The sequence below is a fragment of the Ctenopharyngodon idella genome, chromosome 15, assembly GCF_019924925.1.
Source record: "Ctenopharyngodon idella isolate HZGC_01 chromosome 15, HZGC01, whole genome shotgun sequence".
NCBI classification, from domain to species: Eukaryota; Metazoa; Chordata; class Actinopteri; order Cypriniformes; family Xenocyprididae; genus Ctenopharyngodon; species Ctenopharyngodon idella.
Window position 1 is genome coordinate 30,573,588 of NC_067234.1, and position 15,456 is coordinate 30,589,043.

Here is a 15,456-nt window from a genome sequence, read left to right on the forward strand (position 1 = left end):
GCAGTCAAATTAGCATTGGAGGAATGGCGTCACTGGTTAGAAGGGTCGGGGGTACCTTTTATCGTCTGGACTGATCACAAGAACTTGGAATATATCAGGTCCGCCAAACGACTTAACTCCAGGCAGGCTCGGTGGGCTCTTTTTTTCGGTTGTTTCGATTTCTCTCTTTTGTATCGTCCTGGGTCCAAGAACATCAAACCAGATGCGTTCTCATATTTTTGATCGTTCCGAGCGCCCGTCTACTCCCGAGTGTATTTTACCTGAGAGACTTTTTATCTCCTCACTCACATGGGAGGTCAAATCTAAGGTCCGCACGGCCTTAGAAGGGGTAACGCCTCCGCCCAGTGGTCCACCGAGTCGGTTATTTGTGCCAGAGGGATTGCGGTCAGATGTTATTCGGTGGGGGCATGGTTCCAATGTGGCTTGTCATCCAGGAGTCAGTCGGACCAGGTTTTTGGTCAAGCAACGATTTTGGTGGCCCAGTAGGGCTCGCGACATTCGAGATTTTGTTTTGGCTTGCTCGGTTTGTGCTCATGGTAAGACTTCCAATCGTCCCCCAGATGGACTCCTTCAACCGCTGCCTGTCCCTTCGAGACCCTGGTCCCACATAGCACTAGATTTCGTCACAGATCTCCCTCCTTCACAGGGTAATATGGTAATTTTAACCATAGTGGACTGGTTCTCGAAGGCGGCACACTTTATTCCCTTGCCCAAATTACCCTCAGCCAAGGAGACAGCGGTTACTGTCGTTGATCACATCTTTCGTATCCATGGCCTCCCGATTGATGTGGTTTCCGACAGGGGATCCCAATTTACTTCCAAATTTTGGAAAGAATTTTGTCGGTTACTGGGAGCGACTGTCAGTCTGTCGTCTGGTTTTCATCCCCAGAGTGACGGACAAGCCGAGAGAGCCAACCAGGATCTGGAGAGAATGTTACGATGTAGGGTGGCTCAGAATCCTTCCTCCTGGAGCCAACAACTTTCATGGGTTGAGTACGCTTACAACTCATTACCAGTATCATCCACGGGTCTTTCGCCTTTTGAGTGTAGTATAGGTTACCAGCCACCAGTTTTTCCTAGTCTGGAATCTGAAGTCGCAGTCCCCTCCACTCACGCCTTCGTCCAGAGGTGTCGTCACACATGGAGAAGAGCCCGTAAGACTCTTCTTTAGGTGGGAGCGCGCACCAAGGCTCAGGCCGATCGCCACCGGCTGAAACCTCCCGTATACGTCGTTGGTCAAAAAGTGTGGCTTTCTTCTAAGAACATTCCTCTCCGGTCCGTTTGTAATAAACTTGCACCTAAATTCATTGGCCCATTTCCTGTCACTAAGATCCTTAGTCCAGTGACAGTCCGCCTTAAATTTCCTCCTGCGTACAGGAGAATTCATCCCGTCTTCCATGTGTCCAAAATAAAACCCATTTTTCATTCCCACATTAATCCGCTTACCCCGGTTCCTCCCCCACCGCGCCTCGTAGATGGGGAACCCGCTTATTTGGTTCGTCGTATTCTGGACGCTAGACGGAGGGGACGTGGATTCCAGTACTTGGTGGACTGGGAAGGTTACGGTCCGGAGGAGAGAAGTTGGGTTCCTGCTAGGGACATTCTGGATCACTCCCTGATAGATGATTACAATCTACAGGTAGGTTCTCCTGGGAACGCAAGGAGGCGTTCTTATGAAAAGGGGGTACTGTGACGGTTCATGGATTCACTGACTCGCCCTCTTGTGTGTGTATGGTTGGGCGTTACTTGTTAGTGTGCTGATTTAATTATCAGCAACAGCTGCTTCTCATCTAGCGCCTTATTTAATGTGTGTGTTTACGTGTCCTGTTTGTCAGTTCATTGCAGGCGCTACTGGGGTTCTGTCGTGCTCTCCCTGTCGGTTCTGGACGTGGTTTCCTTGGAGCTTCTAGTGAAGCTGTCCTTGTGTGATTTTCTCTGAGATTCCTGCCTTCGTTTGCCCATTGCTGTCCCTGCGTCACGGAGCACCCCTGCAGCCACCTGCTTCTCATCACCTCTGCCATTTATGTACTTTCTGAGTATTCTGTGAGAAATAAACTGTTTAACTCGCATTTGGATCTTCTGCGCTTCTTTCTACAGTATATCCTCACAGTATGTACCCTTTAATTTTTTAAGCGACAAATACTCTTTGTGCGCCAAAACAAAACAAAAATAACTACTTTCAACAAGTTCTTAACTTCCCTGTCATTCTCCTACGCTGTTTATGTTGTATAGACAGTGCAACACTTCCAGGTTCTACATCAGAACGCCAGCTCAGTATTGGCTGGCTCCTATGTCAGCATCACACAGCATCGGCCAATACTGAGTTGGCGTTCTGACGTAGAACCTGGAAGCGCTGCACTGTCTATACAACATAAACAGAGTAGGAGAATGACAGGGAAGATATTCTTCATCATAGGAAAATATTATTCCTCAAATATTTTAAAGATACACATTCCTGTTCATTTAAGTTTAGCTGGCAATTTGAACACTGTTAAATGTGTGCATGCTTGGTGGAGTCTCTAACTTTTGTGAGTTATATAGTGCATGGCAATTGAGTGCACTATATCAGCAAGGAGTGAATGAAATAAGGTGAGGAATATTAATTTACTGCATTATCATAAAAATCATGAAAAGCTGCCAACAATATTAAACACATCAATAAGCGTATATCATTGTATCTAATATATTTTTGTATATTTTGTAGGCCTATTTATTTTCTAGTATCTTGACATCTCCTGTCCAAGCAGCTTTTTGAGCCTAAGAAAAGAGATGATCATGGGCATTTACTGCCATTATGACTGGATCACTGTAGATAATTATTTAAAGAATTTGTTACCTTCTCTCTTGTTTATTTAATTCAACCAATGATGTTTTTCTTCTGAAATTTACCTCTGTAAAATATATTATTGACAACACGGTAACTATGTTGATGTGTTACTCATGATTTCAAGTTAATGTCATCTCTAAATTAAAGTTGTTTTAATAATGTCAATTTAAAGCTTTGTGTCTGGGAAAAAAAAGAATAAATTTAGTGTGAAATAACAACCAGTTTTGTATTCTGTTTTTGACACTGTTTTAAATGGAGTCAAGGAGTCAATTCCATCGACTTCGAAAGGTAAGAACTTTTACAGTAATTTTTCAAGATGATGTAACAGACCTGTTTGTGCATATGTTAAACAGAGTGTGAACTGTGAATCATAAATCATTGAGTCGGGTCGGCATAAAAAGCATTGTAAGCCTAAATAGACTGTAGGATCCATCTTAGAATTCATGTTAGTTTTGCACAAAAAAATGTAAATCCAAATCATTATGACTTTGGTTCAAATGAATATATCTGAAGGATGTTGTAAGCTGTACAATGAGGGTGAATAGTGACCAATGCAAGTTGATGCAAGTAAAGGCAGTGTTCTGAAGATGAATGAAGTTACGTAGGTTTGAAATTACATGATGGCGAGTAAATTGCCTTTTTTTATTATTACTTTCTTTAAGAAATGTTACAATATTGTTTGGACAGTGCAAAAACAATTGTTTGTTAAATCACTTAATCTTATCTTTTGAATACTGTAGCATATTTTGCCAAAATATAAAAGTAATTCAATTCATTAGATCAAGTTTTTAAGCTTGTAATAGTCTTTGTTTTTGTTTAAATGAAATGGCAATGCAAATTTAATGGGAAAGAAGTTCCAAGAAAAGGAGACCTCTCATCCAGTACATTTACAGCTGAAGAGGAGGGTTTTTTTCTCTCTCCACACATTAGACATCATCTAAATTATAAAGAAACTGTCCAATGAGCTTACTGTGGTTGTGATTTTCAGACAAATGTGTATGGAACATTTGCTACTCACAAAAGCAGAAGGCATACAACTCATTCAGTAGCTGACTTTAAACCTGCTGTTCTTTTAAAAAGTGCTGAAAAGAACATTGGTTCCTGGCAGAGCTGCTGATTATGTAAATGACACAGAGGGACTCGAAAGGCATTTTTCTTTGTCAATGGATGAGGAAGGTGAATCTGTACAAAATACTGCAGTGAGAAAAGTTGGTTCTTTGCTGCTTAAACTGGAAAACCTCTTCCATTTTCCAGCCGACTGAATTAATCTGTTAGTAGAATAATTCCATTTTATTTCATCAGAGGCATCAGTGCAAGCATTGAGAAATATTATTGACCAAAGCATAAATGTGCTATAGACCCATCAGTAATCAGAGAATTGGTAAAAGAACTTTGTGAAACAGGACGATTAAGCACAGCACTTGGAAGCAGCAGCCTTTTATTGATACGCTGTGTCTCTCTCTGTGTGTGTGTGTGTGTGTGTGTGCGTGTTTTGTTATTGATTGGAGAAAAAAATATATATAATTGTGAAATTGAAAGGATTAGTTCACTTTCAAATGAAAATTAGCCCAAGCTTTACTAACCCTTAAGCCATCCTAGGTGTGTATGACTTTCTTCTTTCTGATGAACATAATCACAAGAATATTAATAAATATCCTGACGCATCTGAGCTTTATAATGGCAGTGATAGGGATCAATGAGTATGAGCTAAAGAAAGTGCTTCCATCCACATCCGGGGGGTTAATAAAGGCCTTCTGAAGCAATGCGATGCATTTGTGTAAAAATATTGTCTCAGGTTATGTATGTAACCATGGTTCCCTGAGAACAGGGAACGAGACTTTGCGTTTGACACGCTTTTGGGGAACGCCTCCACGTGAACCAGTATCTGAAAACAATATCAACTCACGACAATCCCATTGGCCGGCGACAGCCTATGATGTCATCATAGCGCGACCCAGAAGTATATAAGGAGCGCCTAGAGAACCAGTCAGTATCTTATCGTCTGAAGGGACTGTTCAGCAGGCAGCCCTGATGCATGGCTAGGAAACGCAGAGTCTCGTTCCCTGTTCTCAGGGAACCATGGTTACATACGTAACCTGAGACGTTCCCTTTCGAAAGGGAACTCAACTGTGCGTTTGACACGTTTTGGGGAACAATATACCCACGCCGCCATGCTTGAGGGGAGTGCATGCCAAAATGGCTAGATAAACATCAGAACTAGCAGCTTCAACTGAAGTGCTAGAACCACTCCCCCTACAGGTCATACATAGGCTGTCAGTGACAGTATTCCCTATGGCCAATAGCTTAACAGGTCATACATAGGCTGTCAGTGACAGTATTCCCTATGGCCAATAGCCCAAGCTAAAAGCCTCAAAGAGGCCTTCTGCAGAAGGCCTACCAAGGCCGTTCAAAGGCTTCTGGAACCAAACTTCTCTGCAAAGAAAAGAGGGTACCTTTAAGGAAATGTGGCCAGGGGGCCCGAAGGAACCCTAGCCAGTCACTAGTCAGGGGAACGTACTCGACCCTGATTGCCACCAGGGAGGCCTGACCTGGTCTACTTTACAGAAACCTAGTCTTGGCCAACAACCTAATCACAGAGTCTCTAATCACATTTCTTCAGAGAAGATATCCAGTAAGAGTGACTGCAAAGAGGCAGTAACCAACTCAGCTTAAAGGGCGGCCTGTGAAGGCCACACACCTAGAACAGCTAGCTTGCTGATAAGCAAGATCCCACAAACATGGAACTCGCTCAGAATGAACCGAGTTTAACTAGCAGATAAGACTGTAGAGTGCCCACATATTACAGTTTACCTCAACACTATCCAACAAGCAGTGTACTCAGTAAAAACACTTTTTACTCTTTAAGCAAGAGGAGTACAACTTAGGCCATCGTGCTCTAGAGGAGGTCCAAACAGGACCTGCGACTTCAGAATGACACAAGCGTCAGCTAGTGGCAGTGTCTATGCTCTAAGGGAGCCAAATCTGGGAACCAAACTTTCCAGTGAGGTTGACTAGTTTAGCTCAACCTGAGCACACATTCCAACAGGCAATGTACTCAGTAAAAACACTTTTTACTCTTTAAGCAAGAGGAGTACAAACTTACGCCATCATGCTCTGAAGGAGGCCCAAAACAGGGCCTGCGACTCCAGAAAGACACATGGCGTCAGCTAGTGGCAGTGTCTATGCTCTACGAGAGCCAAATCTAAGAACCAAACTATCCAGTGAGGTTGACTAGTTTAGCTCAACCTGAGCACATCCTCCAACTGGCAATGTACTCAGTAAAAACACTTTACTCTTTAAGCAAGAGGAGTACAAACTTACACCATCATGCTCTGAAGGAGGTCAAAACAGGACCTGCGACCTCAGAATAACATGGGCGTCAGCCAGTGGCAGTCTAAATCCTAAGGGAGCCAAACCTTAGAACCAAACTATTCAGTGAGGTTAACTAGTTTAACTCAACCTGAGCTAATTTCTTTCCACACATACCCACAAGCAGTGTACTCAGTAAAAACACGTTTTACTCTTTAAGCAAGAGGAGTACAAACTTACGCCATCATGCTCTGAAGGAGGCCCAAACAGGGCCTGCTACTCCAGAAAGACATGTGGCGTCAGCCAGTGGCAGTGTCTAAGCTCTAAAGGAGCCAAATCTGAGAACCAAACCATCCAGTGAGGTTAACTAGTTTAGCTCAACCTGAGCTTAATTTTATCCACACATTCCAACAGTCAATGTACTCAGCAAAAACACTTTTTACTCTGCAAACAGGACCTGCGACTTCAGCATGACATGGGCGTCAACCTGTGGCAGTGCTAGTTTCCAAGTGAGCAAACTCTAACTGAAACATCTACCAACAAACCTTGAAATACAACAAGCTATTGTGCTCTGAAGGAGGCTCAAATGGAGCCTTCTACTTCACACAACACGAGCGTCAGCCTGTAGCAGTGTTCAACCTCTAAGGGAGCCATATATGAAAACCAAACTATGTAGTGAGGTTAGCTTTATAAACTCAACCTGAGCTTATACATTCCAACAGGCAATATACTCAGTAAAAACACTTTTACCCTACAGCAAGGGGAGTACAAACTATGTCACCATACTCTAAAGGTGGCCAAAGTCAGGCCTACTACTCCAGAACACACGGGCGCTAGCCTGTGGCAGTATTAGAGTTACTGAGCTCACAAAAGTGTAGGGCAGGAATCAGAACTAACATATTAAAGCACAAAAACCTTGAACAACAAGGGAGTACTATTAATCCAACCCTGAAAAATACAGGGTGGGTACTTCACATCAGAAATTATCACCAAAAACAGATACAATCTGTACTGAACCCTAGGGAACAGGAGCTTTCATAAAAAGCTACAACTATATCACTCAGGCTTGAACATAGTTCAAGGGGTTCAGGTGAAAAACTGAAGTCAAAGTACCACTAGATAGTTCTGGGGGAGCGGGGCCACAGCAACAAAGGTTCTATTCACATAGAAAGGGGCCTACACCGCCTGAGACAACGGCACCAGGGAGACTTAGCAATAGTCTGCTACCTTAGCTGCTGTCTAATTTGCACCTACACCGAAGGGACAATGGGCCTTGGCCTGACAACTCTGAAAAGAGGAGGCCAGAACTAGGAAAACTACACTCACATAACAGGGGTAGTATAAAAAGGGTGTAAATGCTACTAGCAGACCGCCTAAACCCTAGTTCTAGCCTAGGCCAGCTATAGCTGTGGGCCTATAAGGCCAACACGTAAGCATAGATCTGGCTGGGGCTAAGAAAACAACAGTCTCTAAAGCACACAATGTCAGGCGACCTGTAAGGCCGACACTAAACATAGATCTATCTGAAGTTAGTGAAAGCTAATCTCAAAACTTTTACCAGAGGAGAAAGCTAATAAACCAAAAGGTGGCTAACAGTGCGGCTTAGTTACAGCCGACATCTGAATACATATGAACGGTGGCTTAATTGTCTGAAGCCAACACATCCAAAAAAGGGGACAAACAAAGTACTACCCTAATAATATATCGTACCAGCCAACCTAATGGAACTTCAGGGCCCTAGTCCGCATCATAAACAGGAAACTGATATGAATATAAGAAACCTACCAAGCCAATCTCAGCAGGTAACTGATATGCTTACGAACAGACATTGTGTGTAAGCAACACCCGCCTGACCTGCTGCCATGTATAGAGCGTCGGAGCCTACCCATATCACGAGATAGTTGCATTCATCTCGTCAGTAGGAGCTGTCAACGCGTACCCAAACTCACTCCATCAACATCAGCGAATTAACCTGCTGATGTTGATGAATGCGAGCTGAATACAGGTCCTTCCATGCCTTCTCGATCTCAGTATGAAGATCAAGAAGGAATGGAAAGTTTACGGTGGCTGGAGAATTATGGCAAAAAAGGAGCCGTTCGATGAACCGTCCGCGAGTGGTTTCTTTCTTAACCCGCTCCAATGGCAGCCGCAGTCTGCCAGAGGTGCGTTCCATAATCTCACACAGCTGTACATACGCGGGGGCAGGGTGGCTTTGAGGATTCAGAAGGCTCACCATCTTCATCCTCATCAGCCATCTCCTGCTCTCTTGTTTGGCTTAGAACAAAAAGAGCAACAGCTGCTGAATCTAACGATGTCATAGACAACACATCATAATAATCACACAGCTATCTCCCGTCAGCCGTCGAAGGTCGTGGGGAATTTCACCCCTTCAACTCTACAACAAGCTCCAGCTGAAAACCCGTTGATCTAGTCTCTACTCTGCCTCAGCAAGAGTAAGATCAGAACCATTAGGTGCAGCTGCCAGTCCTTCTCCTCTCGAGGAAAAGACCAGAAGAGAGTGGAGCATTTTACAAGTAAAACACACTCACAATAACAAACAGACAGATCCCACAAGAACTGCCTGTACATGCTCTTTTGTTCTCATAAAAGACAACGTTATAAGTTATGTATGTGATCAGATGTCAACACTATGGGACATGGATGCACACACTTCCTGAAACATTTGTTAGACATAAATTGTCTTACCTTAATATCGGTTTGATATCGTTTCAAACAAAACAGTCCCTGAAGACGAAAAAGATACTGACTGGTTCTCTAGGCGCTCCTTATATACTTCCGGGTCGCGCTATGATGACGTCATAGGCTGTCGCCGGCCAATAGGATTGTCGTGAGTTGATATTGTTTTCAGACACCGGTTCACGCGGAGGCGTTCCCCAAAAGCGTGCCAAATGCAGAGTTGAGTTCCCTTTCGAAAGGGAACCATATTTAACAAGTTATGAAGTAAAATATTTAGCTTGCGCCAGACCGCCTTCCGTATTGAAGTTATGAAGAAAGTGTAAAGTGGCGTCATGTCAGTTACACTTTTTCCCGTAAGCTGAATAGGGAAGGCGAAGGACGTAGTGTAAGCTTTGTGAACTGCGAGAGTTTTACACTTTCTGCGTACATTGAATATGGTGGGAAAAAAAAGAAAAGCTAGATATTTTACTTTATAACTTGTTAAATGTGGATATTTTTTTACACAAATGCATCGCTTCACTTCAGAAGGACTTTATTAAGCCGTGTGGAGCACATATTTATGATGGATGGATGTGGATGGAAGCACTTTCTTCAGCTCATACTCATTGATCCCTATCACTGCCATTATAAAGCTCGGATGCGTCAGGATATTTATTAATATTTCTCCAAAAATGTTTATCAGAAAGAAGAAAGTCAAATACATCTAGAATGGCTTGAGGGTGAGTAAAGCTTGGGCTAATTTTCATTTGAAAGTGAACTAATCCTTGAACTCCCTTTCTGTGGGAATCTAATTCTGTCTAATTACAGTCTAAATTTCTAAATGATAAGAAAATTCTGGAAAAAGCTGCTGAAGGCTTTGATATCACACACAAAAAAAGTGTGTGAATCAGATGTACAGTCCATATCATTTTATGATGGCACATACTTTAAGGAGGTTTCCCTGATCTTACATGTGGATGACTTTGAAATCTGTATTCCACTCGGAACTCCAAGGGAAGGGTAAAAAAGAAGATAAATGCAGTTTATTGGGTATTAGGAAATATACCAGCATATCATTCATTGGCTCTGGAACCACTTTTGAAAGATCTTGTAATCTTGGAGAGGGAAGGAGTTTCTGTTTCAAGTCTTGCCAAAAATGTTAAAGGTACAGTGCAATGTGCAGTCACAGACAGCGTAGGAGCTCATTCAATTGGCGGATTCATAGAAAGCTTTTGAGGATAGAACCCATGAAGATTTTGTCTTTTTTTTAATCAGTCAAAGGAGGTATGCTCTGGTGCATTTCAAGCAAGGACAAAACAGGAACACTTGATTCAAACAGCATTCAAACAGCATTGCAAAGTCAAAGTTGTACGCTTAAACTTTTGGAGTGAAAAGGCAGTGTTTCTTGACAGAAAAATTGAACCATTTTTCAGCATCTTTAAAGGTTACCCACCAGACATCTTGCATGATATTTTTGAAGGAATTATTTCCATGGAGATAGTTCTGTGACTCAAAAACTTCTTTAATGTTGACTTTTTTTTTCTTTTCTTTTTTAACTTATGCAACCGAATCTCTGGTGAAACAACATTAGCGGCCTTTGTTGCCGCATGATCCCATGATTCTTTTATACCTGTACTTGTTATGCCTGTGGACTAGGGGTGTGCAGCAGAGCCAATATCTGTATCTGTAATAATCTCAAAATTATTCGTATCTGTATTCAGATAAAACCGGGAGTGGGTGGGACTTTAACCAGAAAAAGAAGAAGACCGTTATGTCTTATCTGTTACCTTTGTAGTTATCATTGTACAAATATGCCTTGTATAACTACATATAAAAATAAACATAAAATAATTGTTTTTATTAATGATTTTTAAGACATTTTTTCAAATATCTTCTGACTGTCAGAGCCAATAGCCTTTTAATTCAATTCAATTCAATTCACATTTATTTGTATAGCGCTTTTCACAATACATATCATTTCAAAGCAGCTTTACAGAGAATGCATGTCAACATTACAATTTGGAGAATGCAGTTAGCTAATAATGTAATAATTTAGGCAATTAATATACAATCACTGTTAGCAATTTAATTGAAGGTAGAAGAAAAGAGCTCCTGGAAAAATGAATTACATATTAACAATAATTAGGATATATAGAAATTTGCGAATGTGCGTGTTGATCCAGATGTTGCATCTTCTGAAGTCCTCGCAGGAGTTGGTGCCGTCTCTTCCAAAGTTTTAGTCATCTGAGGTCTTCTTAAGAGGCTGGATCCAAACTGAAACTGATGTACTCTCTAGTCACCTCGGGACGCCCGTCCCGGAAAAGCAAATGGAAGAATAATTAGCATAGCTGCTGTTCATAACATTAAGCAAAGCTAGTCATGTGCAATTGATCTGATATGAGATGCATTATGTGAATGCTTGGCTAAAGAGATGTGTCTTTAATCTAGATTTAAACTGGGTGAGCGAGTCTGAGCCCCGAACATTATCAGGAAGGCTATTCCAGAGTTTAGGAGCCAAATGTGAAAACGCTCTCCCTCCTTTAGAGGACTTAGCTATCCTAGGTACAACCAGAAGTCCAGAGTTTTGTGATCTTAAAGAGCGTGAAGGATTGTAGGGCGATAAAAGATCGGTTAAGTACACAGGAGCTAAACCATTTAGAGCCTTATAGGTCATTAGCAGTACTTTATAATCGATACGGAACTTAATAGGTAACCAGTGTAGAGATGATAAAATTGGTGTTATATGATCATATTTTCTTGACCTGGTAAGAACTCTAGCAGCTGCATTTTGTACTAATTGTAGCTTGTTTATTGAGGAAGCAGGGCAACCAGCTAGTAATTCATTACAGTAATCTAGTCTAGACGTCATGAAAGCATGAACTAACTTCTCTGCATCAGAAACAGATAACATATTCCATATCTTAGCAATGTTTCTGAGGTGGAAGAAGGCTGTTTTTGTAACATATGAAATATGATTTTCAAAGGACAAGTTGCTGTCTAATATAACACCCAGGTCTTTAACTGTCGAGGATGGAGTAACAGTACATCCTTCTAAATGCAAATTGTAGTCTGAGAGATTCTGTGTACAGGTTTTTGGCCCAATAAGTAATACTTCAGTCTTATCTGAATTTAATAGAAGAAAATTACTAGTCATCCAATGTTTTACTTCTTTAACACACTCTGTCAGATTGGATAATTTAGAGTTTTCATCTGGTTGTGTTGAAATATATAACTGAGTATCATCGGCATAGCAGTGGAAACTAATTCTATGTCTTCTTATAATATTACCAAGTGGCAGCATGTATATTGAAAATAGCAGAGGGCCTAACACAGATCCTTGAGGCACACCATAATTTACTATCGTTATCTTAGATTTTTCCCCGTTTAAATAAACAAAATTGTGACGGTCTGATAGATATGACCTAAACCACCGTAATGCCTGTCCCTGAATACCAGTGTAATTCTGTAGTCGATCTAGGAGTATTTTATGATCTATAGTGTCGAACGCAGCACTGAGATCAAGTAACACTAGTATTGAGATACAGCCTTGGTCAGAAGCTAGAAGTAAGTCATTTGTAATTTTAACGAGCGCAGTTTCTGTGCTATGATGAGGCCTGAATCCTGACTGAAATTTTTCATAGATAGCATTTTTTTACAAGAAGGAGCACAATTGGACCGACACCACTTTTTCTAGTATTTTAGATATAAATGGAAGATTTGAAATGGGTCTGTAATTTGCCAATACATTTGGATCTAATTGTGGTTTCTTAATGAGAGGCTTAATAACTGCTAACTTGAACGGTTTTGGAACATGACCTAGAGATAAAGACGAGTTAATAATATTGAGAAGAGGTTCTTCTGCTACAGGTAACAATTCTTTCAGTAGTTTAGTGGGTATTGGATCTAATAAACATGTTGTTGGTTTAGACGCTGTGATAAGTTTATTTAGCTCTTCCTGTCCTATAGTTGTAAAGCACTGCAACTGTTCTTGAGGGACGATAATTGAGGCTGAATCATAAAACTCTAACGCATCATTTGTATTGTCTACATGAATGTTAAAATCTCCAACAATCAGCGCTTTATCAACGTTGACCAATAGGTCTGAGAGAAAGTCTGCAAACTCTTTTAGGAAATCAACATAAGGCCCTGGAGGTCTATAAACAGTAGCCAAAGCAAGAGATAGTAGCGACTTTTTACTTATATCTGAGAGTGTAACGGTTAGCACGAGAATTTCAAATGAATTAAACCTGTAGTTTGTTTTCTGGGTAACATTAAGAATCTCTCTATAGATTGTTGCAACACCACCGCCACGGCCAACCGGACGGCATTTATTTTTATAACAGTATCCAGGTGGACAAGACTCATTAAGACCGAAATAATCATTTGGTTTAAGCCGTGTTTCAGTAAGGCAAATTACATCAAGACTATTATCTGTGATCATTTCATTTACAATAACCGCCTTAGGTGTCAGCGATCTAATGTTTAGTAGCCCTAGCTTTAGAAATTGTTTTTGTTCAGTAATTTTGCGAATTTCTGGTTTGATCACGATCAGATTTTTTCTAGATCCTTTATTTTCATTGTTAAACCTCACTATTCGGGGAATAGACACAGTTTCTATAGACTGTACTACACTCACATTTCTATCAATTAAGTGGACAGAACACAGACTGTGATTTGAGGTTTGACTTACTAGTCATACGGTGCGAAGCGTCTTGGAGATGTTCTCCGATTCTGCTGGGGTGCAGGCCATCAGCACGGAAGAGCCTAGGTCGCTCCCAGAAAAGATTCCAATTATTTATAAAGAGCAGCTTCTGTTAAGTACACCAAGACATTAACCATTCATTTAAAGCAAATAATCTACTGAACCTTTCATGTCCACGTCGGTACGTCGGAAGCGGTCCGGACACGATGATCCTCGTCGCGGGCGATGTGGCTCGTACCGTCTTGATCAGGCTCCTGAAGTCCTGCTTCAGCACCTCCGTCTGCCGCAGCCTGGTGTCGTTCACCCCCACGTGCAGAACAACAGCTCCGATGCTCTCAGCGCCATTCAGGATCACGGGAACCTGCGCAGAGACATCGAGAACACGAGCACCAGGAAAACAGTGACTGCTCACCTTACCTTTGGTTGTGGTAGCGTGGACGTGACGGACGATGGAGTCTCCGATGACCACGGCGTCGCATTCTGCCACGCGAAGAGGGGAGAAGCGGCTCCTCGTCGAGACCTCGAAGACCGGGGGCGGCGGAGGGGGAGAGGTCCTGGTCCGAGGCCTGGCTCGCGCCTTCCGTTGCTGAAGAACCCAAGGTCCCTGGTGTGACGGCGCCGGAGTGAACGAGGGCTGGGATGAACGCGTTCTGGGTGCTCGGGCCCTGTGCAGAGAAGCACACGGCGTAGAGGAAGCAGGAATGTTAATATCGCGCTGCAGACTTACCGAGGATTGGTGAGCGTCAGCACGGGATGTTTCCAGCGCTGTTCGCCGCTCCCGTAGCTCGGCCTGCTTCTCCAGAAGGGTCCGAATCTGTCGTTCCACGGCCTCCAGCTCCAACTGCACCGCATGCAGCTCGAACGTGTCCTCACCTGCACTCAAAGATAGAGACACATCCGATACACTCGCCATTAGTATAGATGAACAATAATATTGTGAGTGAGAAGAGTACAAACGCTAGTGTGACCACGCCGCTATTGCTAACGGGCTAAAGCTAGTAGCGAATGTTCGGGAAGTCGGATAAAACTAGCGATATCAAGGCAATCCGAGTGTTTTTTATATAAAATAATGTCGGGGATGTGTTCCCCCGCCGTAAAAGAGAGAATGATAGGTTATAAATTTGATTTTAAGAGAAAAAACAAGCAATTAGGAATCAACTCGACGGAGCTCTAACTCAAACAGCGCGGCAGCAACAAACAGGAAGTGACGTGACAAACAGGAAGTGAAGCAGTGTTTCGAGCTGTAGTTCGGTTGTGCTTCAGGCCACCCGAGTTCAAGTCCCAGCTCTATCTTCTAATTAAAACAATAATAAAAATTGATAAATAAAAGGGGGGAAAATATTTTTTTTTATTTTCCAGAGAAGAGTTATGTCACGACAATCATGCACAACCTCAAATAAGAGTCAGACTCTGACGAAGGCTCATTAGCCGCAACACATAGGTGTGTAGTGCTTGTCACCTGTTTTTAAAGGGAACCCCTGGTATTAAGACTCGTATGGCTTAATACAACGTAAATGATGTCTCTTACTGAAATATGTAGTAGAAAACCTATTAAAGATTTACGTTATTTAAAAAATCCATTGACATATTTGGACAATGGGGGGCACCATTTTGTTTAGGTGCACAGTGCATTCTACGTCGATGACGTCAAATCACTCAAACTCAATTCCTGGAGGGCCACAGCTCTGCACAGTTTTGCTCCAACCCTAATCAAACACACCTGATCCATCTAATCAAGGTCTTCAGGATTACTAGAAACTGAGTTTTAGACCACTGCATCAAATGGTTGCACTCTGTCAGCTACTGACGCTACCCTGTTGCTATTTTTACCACAACACAACTCGGAATATAATACATGATGCCACATTGTGCGGCTTTTGGTTGTAATTTTCAGTCGATGGGACACAAGAGAAGTAATGCAAGTCTTCACTACCTTACTAGC

The 15,456-nt window shown here is 42.1% G+C and overlaps 1 protein-coding gene across 1 annotated transcript in view; it reads right to left on the minus strand.

The window, feature by feature from the left end:
- Nucleotides 1-8,910, minus strand: part of aadac (arylacetamide deacetylase) — a 46,518-nt gene extending 37,608 nt beyond the window's left edge. Inside the window, exon 1 of the mRNA XM_051863719.1 lies at nt 8,843-8,910. The gene's annotated coding sequence lies outside the window, so the exon portion shown is untranslated. The remainder of the gene's footprint in view (nt 1-8,842) is intronic.
- Nucleotides 8,911-15,456: the final 6,546 nt, after the last annotated feature.